Here is an 8,642-nt window from a genome sequence, read left to right as displayed (position 1 = left end):
GAGCATTTCTCAATCTTTCCCTATGCATTTCTCAAGTCTTATTTGGGTAACAATTTTTTCTTCTTCTGATTCAATCTCTCCTTCCTCTAAATTGTTTTATATTTCTATTATCGCATATTTCTATTATTTTATGCCTTCTATGTATTTCTGTATTGTTTTATGCCTTCTATGTATTTCTATTATTATTTGATACATACCAAATTTAATATATATGAAATTTGATATATATATGTATGTATATATATATATATATATATATAAAATTTGGTATATTCCAAACAACATATATATATTATTTGGTATATACCAAACAATATATCTATTTTTTGGTATATTGTATATATTGGTATATATCCCAAATCATCTGTCTATTATTTGGTGCATATGTGTGAGCTCAGTCGATTCAGTTGTGTCTGACTTTTTACTGCCCCATGGACTGTAGCCTGTCAGCCTCCTCTGTCTGTGGGATTCTCCAGGCAGGAATACTGGACTGGATTGCCATGCCTACCTCCAAGGGGATCTTTGCCACCCAGGGATCGAATCCTAGTCTCCTGCATGGCAGGCAGATTGTTTACCACTGAGCCATCTGGAATTCCCTATTATTTGGTATATATGTATTATTGGTATACACCAATATTTATCTATTATTATTTGGTATATACCAAATTTGATATATAAACTCCAGAGAGAGACTTTCCAAGCATGAGGAAACTCCCCACAGTATAGGAAGGGAGCAGGAAGGAACACAAAGAAGCAGAGGCAACCCAAAACAGAAACAATAGGAAACTCAGTTATGCCAACTGCTGCCAAGGAGAAAAAAATCAGGGATTAGTGGATATAATTTGGACAGATTGCAAAAGAACCCAAGACTGGGAGGCAGAGGCTTTAATGATTTGAGTGAGGACTTATTCTCCTGAACACTAAGTTCAAATAATGATGATGGTGAAATCGATGATATAAGACTTAGCTTATTGGGTTACATCTATTTGAATCACCATCTTTATTTTTCTCCTCATTAGTTTTCAGTTTAGATTATTGGAAACTCACTTTACTTTGAAAAGTGTCCCTTTTGCAGGGGGGGAGGTACCCAAAAAGCGACAGAATATGAAGCCCCATGAGGCTTGGCATATCTTTGTATCTGCAGTGCCTGGCTTAATACTCAGCTGTCTTGGTTCAACCCTAATCCTTTTGACCCTTTTTCCTCAATCATATTTTGCTGCCTGCTCTTCCATCTACTAAGTTAGGAGACAGAATTGATGGAAGAGATACACAGAAATGTGGGAAAATCTGTACAACACTCCGGTAATATATTTGAAAATGTAGAGGAAATTCATGACTTCCTAGTAAAATATAAGTTACCAAAATTGATCCAAAAAAAGAAGAAAATCTAAACCAGTCAATACTCACAGAAGAGAGTAAAAGAGTGATTTCAATCTAACCTTTGAAAAAGCAGTGGGCTCAGGAGATCTGGGTCCTATCTACCCTTTAATACAGAGTTATTGCCAAGTAGCCAGTGATGTTACTGGCCTGCAGTTACTGGAACCAGTTACTGGAATGTTACTGAAAGAGTCTTCTGAGGATACCCAGGGATGACTATTTCACAGAGAAAAAAGCTAAAAGTCTCAAACATTTTATGAATTGATCATAATCTTAAAATACAATCAAGATACCCACCCCTCCCTCCTGAAAAAAATAAAAAGAAGAAAGGAAGAGGAGAATTCTCGGTGCAAGAGACCCAGCAGGGAACATGGCAGAGACGGTATAGTAGACTGTGTTCTAGAAGAGGGGGACTGACTGTAGCATACAAGCAAAGCACTGACAGACACTGAGAAGTTTAACTGGAGCAACGCGGTGGAGAGTTCCAGGGGTGAGGGTGAATCTGCTTCAACTGCTATTAATGTATATTTTTTTAATCCTCTGCAAATCTGCACCCTTTTCCCCCCAATCAACCCACAGTTTAGCACTTCCTTCTCAGATTGTCTCTGAAGCCCTTTTGTTACCAGAAAGTTGGGTTTACCTCTTGATGGATATTGAGCCGATAGACACAACCAAGCCAAAGAGTGGGAGAAGGAAGGACTTATGGTTACCTGCAGCAAATAAGGCTTCCCGGTGGTACTAGTGGTAAAGAACCTGCCTGCCAATGCAGGAGACAGAAGAGATTTGGGTTTGATCCCTGGGTCGGGAAGATCCCCTGGAATTAGAAATGGCAACCCGCTCTAGTATTCTTGCCTGGAGAATCCCTGGACAGAGCCTGGCAGGCTCCACCCCGTAAGGCTGCAAAGAGTCAGACATGACTGAAGTGACTTAGCAAATAAGAACCCTTTCCCAAAGCAATGTCTCCCCAACAGCAACACTGAGGAGGTTTTAAACTAAGGGTATATGCATATTCATAAGTGGGCTTGAGCAAAGGACTTCACCTGGTGGCTCAGATGGTAAGGAATCCGCCTGCCAATGCAGGAGACCTGGGTTCGATCCATGGGTTAGGAAGAGCCCCTGGAGAAGGAAATGGCAACCCACTCCAGTATTCTTGCCTGGAGAATCCCATGGACAGAGGAGCCTTTGTGTCCATGGAATTGCAAAGAGTAGGACATGACTGAGTGACTAAGCAGGCAGGCAGACACATGCATATTCGTCATGCGGATTGAGCAAAGAAGAATTCAGCACAGAATTGGAGCAAAAAGGTTGACAGAGTCTACGCGTGAGTTGATTGAAGTCCAAAGGGTCAACATCATCATTCTGTCCTCCATCTGGGTTCAGTTCAGTCCATCTGGGTGGGGGGCCTTAAATCCGGCAGAATTTAAAGGTATATTGTTATGCATATTCCTTGAGGAACAGGACACTGCCCCAGGGCTGCCCGATTGTTTCTTGACTGCTTCTCCCTTCTTTGTACCTCCCCTCTCCTAAGATGATTAATTACTGAGACCTGTTCAAGGGCAAGCTTTGTGGCCAGGCTTAGATCCCAAAATGGCTTTATGTCAAGAAAGCCATTCCTGGTTCTCTTTCTTCAAGGATCCTCTCATCTATCTCTTACACTAGAGCACAAGACTGCTTTAGCCCTCTTCCTATCACATGATAATTGCACAAAAATAGCTAAGTTCCACAAAGGCTCTCATCTGACCCTAACTATAGCACTGAAGTAGCCGTTAGTGTTTCCTGTTACCAAGAAAGACACCGGTTCAATTTGCCCAGGGCCGTTGAACTAAATAATGGTGGAGATGAGATGCTAACCTGGGTCTTTCCTACTCAGTAACTCCAGGTCCCTAGAAACGCTGTTGATAGGAGGGGTAAAGTGAAGAACAAGCCATGAGCCACCAGTGATTTGGCTTCAGCTAGTACCTTTCCCGCCTTTTCTCTTGATCTTTCTCCATTCAAAGCTCATGGCCATTTTGGTTTTAACACGATTAAAGCAATTCTAGAATGAACTACCAGAAAGTAGCAACTGAGAGAGGTTGCTTTCCAGAGTAAGATTTTATTAGGATTAAATCCCAAATTCAGGCAGACCTGACACTGTGGTTTATTCATTTCGCAGAGAAGGGAGCAAGCTCCTCTCTGTTTCCTGCTCCTCACTAAGAAGGCAAGAATTGGAAACGAGATGTTGCAGAGGTGGGGACCCAAAGCCTCCAGCCCCTCACTTTGCTGGGCTCTGATCCCCTGTGCCATCTCCCCAGCCCTCTCAAGAAGACAGGCAACCTTTGTTGAAGATTTGCATGGTGATGCCACAGCCCTCCAAGACTGCAGCGGAGACTCCTTGGACCGCCTCCAGAACTGGAGGTAAGTGCCCTGGGCATTCTAAACCAGCACATTCTCACTTCCATAATGGTGTCACAGCTAGGATGTAATTCCTAAGTGTCAGGGAACTTAAGTACTTCACAAATTCTTTCAAGCGCGATTGTCTCTAGGTGTCTATTGACACTTTTTCCAGTCTCTGTCTCCCAAGTCCGCCCCTGGCTTTAAAACCTTCCCTAAATCAATGTATCCCTCTGAAAGCCTTCCTACCTTCGATTCTCATCTGCAAGTCCTCCCGGGAAGGCCAAGATCAATCAATCAATTGGATAGCATTGATTTTCTAAGTGCTTTCTTTAGTTTTTTTTTTTTTTAATTAATTTTTGAATAGATGATTCATGTACATTCCAATAACTGCAAAACAACAATAAGGTATGTAGGGAAATGCATGTTTCTTTTCTCTCTCTGTACCAATCTGTCACAGATTCAGAAACGTTCTGTGCCCTTCTTTTTCTTTCTTTTTTTTCCTGTTGTTGTTCAGTTGCTCAGACGTGTCCCTTGCCACCAGGCAAGGCTTCCCTGTCCTCCACCACCTCCTGGAGCTTGCTCAAACTCCTGCCCATCGAGTCAGTGATGCCATCCAACCATCTCATCCTCTGTCGTCTCCTTCTCCATCCTTCCAGCATCAGGGTCTTTTCCAACAAGTAGGCTCTTCCCATCAGGTGACCAAAGTATTGGAGCTTCAGCTTCAGCATCAGTCCTTTCAATGAATATTCAGGGCTGATTTCCTTTAGGATTGAAGTGGTAACATAATGAATACTCTGTTTTTCACCTCAAATGCCTAGGGGACAGGTCCAAATCCATTCAGGTAGATTTGTCTAAAGGAATTTGTGGCTGGAAAACATTGTATTTTATGGATGAACTTGTTACCAAACAAAGTTCATGTGCCCAGGATACAGTGAGGTCAAACAGACTGAATTATGAGAGTTTGGAGAAAGGTTTATTGCAGGGCTAAGCAAGGAGAACAAGTGGCTCATGCTCAAAAACCTTGAACTCCCTGATGGTTTTCGGGGAAAGGTTTTTATCAGCAGATTTTGGGGTGAGGGCTGCAGGGTGTGTGGCTTTGTTCTAATTGGCTAGTGGTGACGTAAGAGGGCGGTGCACATTTTTGATGGTAAGAGGCTCAAGGAGATAGCTCTGGTGAAGGGACAGGCTGTCCTTTATTTGACATGAAACTTCATTAGGCTTGAAAGCAGAGACATTACTTTGCCAACAAAGGTCTGTCTAGTCAAAGCTATGGTTTTTCCAGTAGTCATGTATGGATGTGAGAGTTGGACTATAAAGAAAGCTGAGCGCTAAAGAATTGATGCTTTTGAACTGTGGTGTTGGAAAAGACTCTTGAGAGTCCCTTGGACTGCAAGAAGATCCAACCAGTCCATCCTAAAGGAAATCAGTCCTGAATATTCATTGGAAGGACTGATGCTGAAGCTGAAATTCCAATACTTTGGCCACGTGATGTGAAGAACTGACTCATTGGTAAAGACCCTGATGCTGGGAAAGATTGAAGGTGGGAGAAGAAGGGGACGACAGAGAATGAGATGGTTGGATGGTGTTACCGACTCAATGGACATGAGTTTAAGTAAACTCAGGGAGTTGGTGATGGACAGGGAGGCCTGGCCTGCTGCAGTCCATGGGATCTCAAAGAGTCAGACACATCTGAGCGACTGAACAAAACTGAACCGAATGGTCCCCTTGCCCACCTCTTTATTTCTGGAGCCTACAGGCACTTAGGCCCAAGAAAACAGGCCAGGTGGGGAACTGGAGGTGTTCCACTAAAGGAGAGATTTGTCTCAATCTTTCCCTTATTGCTCAGTTGGTAAACAATCTGCCTGCAATTCAGGAGATCCTGGTTTGATTCCTGGGTTGGCAAGATCCCCTGGAGAGGGATAGGCTACCCACTCCAGTATTCTGGCCTAAAGAATTCCATGGACTGTATAGTCCATGGGGTCGCAAAGAGTCGGACACAACTGAGCAACTTTCACCCTCACCCTAACCTGTATTAAAGTGATCATTGTTTTCAATTATTATGAATTCACTTTAATTGACCTTTTTGTGCCCCGAGGAGAAGCTGAGGCAGTCAAAGTTGGGGAAAAGTGGGGTCGAATGAAGATGCGAGGGGGAAGTCTCCTAGGTAGGAAGGCTGACGGTTCTGACATGAAGGACAATAAGAAAGTGGGGAGAAGTGGATATGAGGTAGATTCCACCTAGAATGACTAGGGCCCCAGCCCCACAGTTACTGCCACACCCCCACTTTAAGGCAGCCCATTCCCCTGCACCTGTCAGCTCTGAAGCCACCCTTCTTGCCCTTGACACCCAAGTGAGGGGGCTGCCCTGGAGTGATATTTCCTAGGAATGAAAAACACTTCCCTAACCCTGCCTAAGGGAATGCTCTGGTTTCCATGCTGAGATGGCCTGAGTGTTGCCCTGAAGATCAGAGACACAAAGCTGCATGCCCTGCATTCCGGCCCAAGGAATATTGGGGCCATATTGTTTGCCCCTCATCCAGTAAAATGCACCTGGAGAAACCTTTATTGTTTATGATTTACTTCAAGATAAATCTCCCTGGGGACTGGTGTGTGTGTGTGTGTGTGTGTGTGTGTGTGTGTGTGTGTGGTGGTTTTGATTTCTCCTCTAGGCATGGCTAGTTACTCTCTTTAATCCACTGGTCATCCTACTTGGAGCTTTCTTAGTGGCTCAGTGGTAATGAATCCACCCGCAATGCAGGAGACACGGATTCGATCCCTGGGTCGGGAAGATCCCCTGGAGTAGGAAATGGCAACCACTCCAGCACTCTTGCCTGGAAAATCCCATGGACAGAGGAGCCTGGTAGGCTATAGTCTATGGGGTCGCAAAGAATCAGACACGACTGAACGACTTCACTCACTCCAGTATTCTTGCCTGGAGATCCCATGGACAGAGGAGCCTGGCGGGCTACAGTCCATGGAGTCGCAGAGTCAGCCATGACTGACGTGACTGAGCACACATCCTACTGGACCTATCCTACTTCCTTTTAAGGCAGTTGCTCACCCTGTCCTCCTTGAAACACTTTCTTTTCTGTTTTTAATGTACTGAAGGAAATCCACATTATGTTTGGAGCTCTTTCCTTTATAATTGTACTTATCTAGTTGTTTCTGGCTGTGTTGGGCCTTCATTGCTGCTCCGGGCTTTTCTCTAGTTGCGGCAGGCGGGGAGCTGCTCTGTGGTTGTGGCGCTCTCAGGCTTCTCGCTGTGGTGGCTTCTCTTATTGCAGAGCACAGGCTCTAGGGTGCATGGGCTTCAGTAGTTGCGGCTCCCGGGCTCTAGAGCACTGGCTTAATAGATGTGGTGCACACTTGGTTGCTCCACAGCTTGTGGGATCTTCCCAGAGCAGGGACCAAACTCCTGTCGTCCTGCATTGGCAGGTAGATTCTTTACCACTGAGCCACTAGAGAAGCCTGGAACACTTTCAGGACCACACATTCTCTGCAGTTTCTGGCCGTCTGCCAGGGCACTCCTGGACCTTAAAGCACCGAAGGATCAGTCCTCAACCTTCATCCCCCATCTGCCTCATCTCTTCGTGTTGTCTCAGGGCTTTAAGTACCGTCTCTGTACCGAGGACTCCCACATTTATCTATCCAAGCAGGACCTCTCCTCTGAACTTGAAACCCTTCTATCTAATTGCCCACTTGACAGCTCCAGTATCTTATTGGCTGTCAACACCAACAGGATTTGTCCCTCAAAGCTTGCTTCTCTGGTTTTCTCCCCTATTTTAGTAAATGGCAATGCCACTCTGAAAGTTTTGGTTTGTACCAAAAAAAAAACCCCAAACAAAACCAAAAATGATACAACCCTGGAGAGTCATCCTTGACTCCTGTCTTTCGTATAACCTGTCTCACTCAGCTTATAAACCACAGTCCTTCCAGTGGCCCATGAGTCTGACAAGTGTGTGACTAAATTAGTCCTGTTTCCAGGGCTATTTGATCGGGAAATAATGGGGTAGGGTGAGCTTATATTCCCCACAAAAATCTAATTTTTGGAGTCTACAGATGTTTGCCAGAGGCATCCAATAATTGAAAGACTAGATGGCTTAGGTCGGTCACAGTAGGCTTATTTCCCCTCAGTTCATTTCTTCAACAACTATTTACTAAGCAGCTACTCACAGCCAGACCCTGCTCTAGATGCCACCGATACATCTCTGAACAAAACAGAACTCTGTTTCTCGATAAAGGACAGAAATGGTATGGACCTAACAGAAGCAGAAGATATTAAGAAGAGGTGGCAAAAATACACAGAAGAACTGTACAAAACGATCTTCACGACCCAGATAATCACGATAGTGTGATCACCAACCTAGAGCCAGACATCCTGGAATGTGAAGTCAAGTGGGCCTTAGAAAGCATCACTACGAACAAAGCTAGTGGAGGTGATGGAATTCCAGTTGAGCTATTCCAAATCCTGAAAGATGATGCTGTGAAAGTGCTGCACTCAATATGCCAGCAAATTTGGAAAACTCAGCAGTGGCCACAGGACTGGAAAAGGTCAGTTTTAATTCCAATCCCAAAGAAAGGCAATGCCAAAGAATGCTCAAACTTCTGCACAATTGCACTCATCTCACATGCTAGTAAAGTAATGCTCAAAATTCCCCAAGCCAGGCTTCAGCAATACGTGAACCATGAACTTCCAGATGTTCAAGCTGGTTTTAGAAAAGGCAGAGGAACCAGAGATCAAATTGCCAACATCTGCTGGATCATCGAAAAAGACAGAAAGAGAGTTCTAGAAAAACATCTATTTCTGCTTTATTGACTATGCCAAAGACTTTGACTGTGTGGATCACAATAAACTGTGGAAAATTGTGAAAGAGATGGGAATACCAGACCACC

The sequence above is a fragment of the Bos indicus x Bos taurus genome, chromosome 12 (genome assembly GCF_003369695.1).
Source record: "Bos indicus x Bos taurus breed Angus x Brahman F1 hybrid chromosome 12, Bos_hybrid_MaternalHap_v2.0, whole genome shotgun sequence".
NCBI lineage: Eukaryota > Metazoa > Chordata > Mammalia > Artiodactyla > Bovidae > Bos > Bos indicus x Bos taurus.
The sequence above is the reverse complement of the archived record's forward strand: the minus strand, read 5'-3'. Positions refer to the sequence as shown.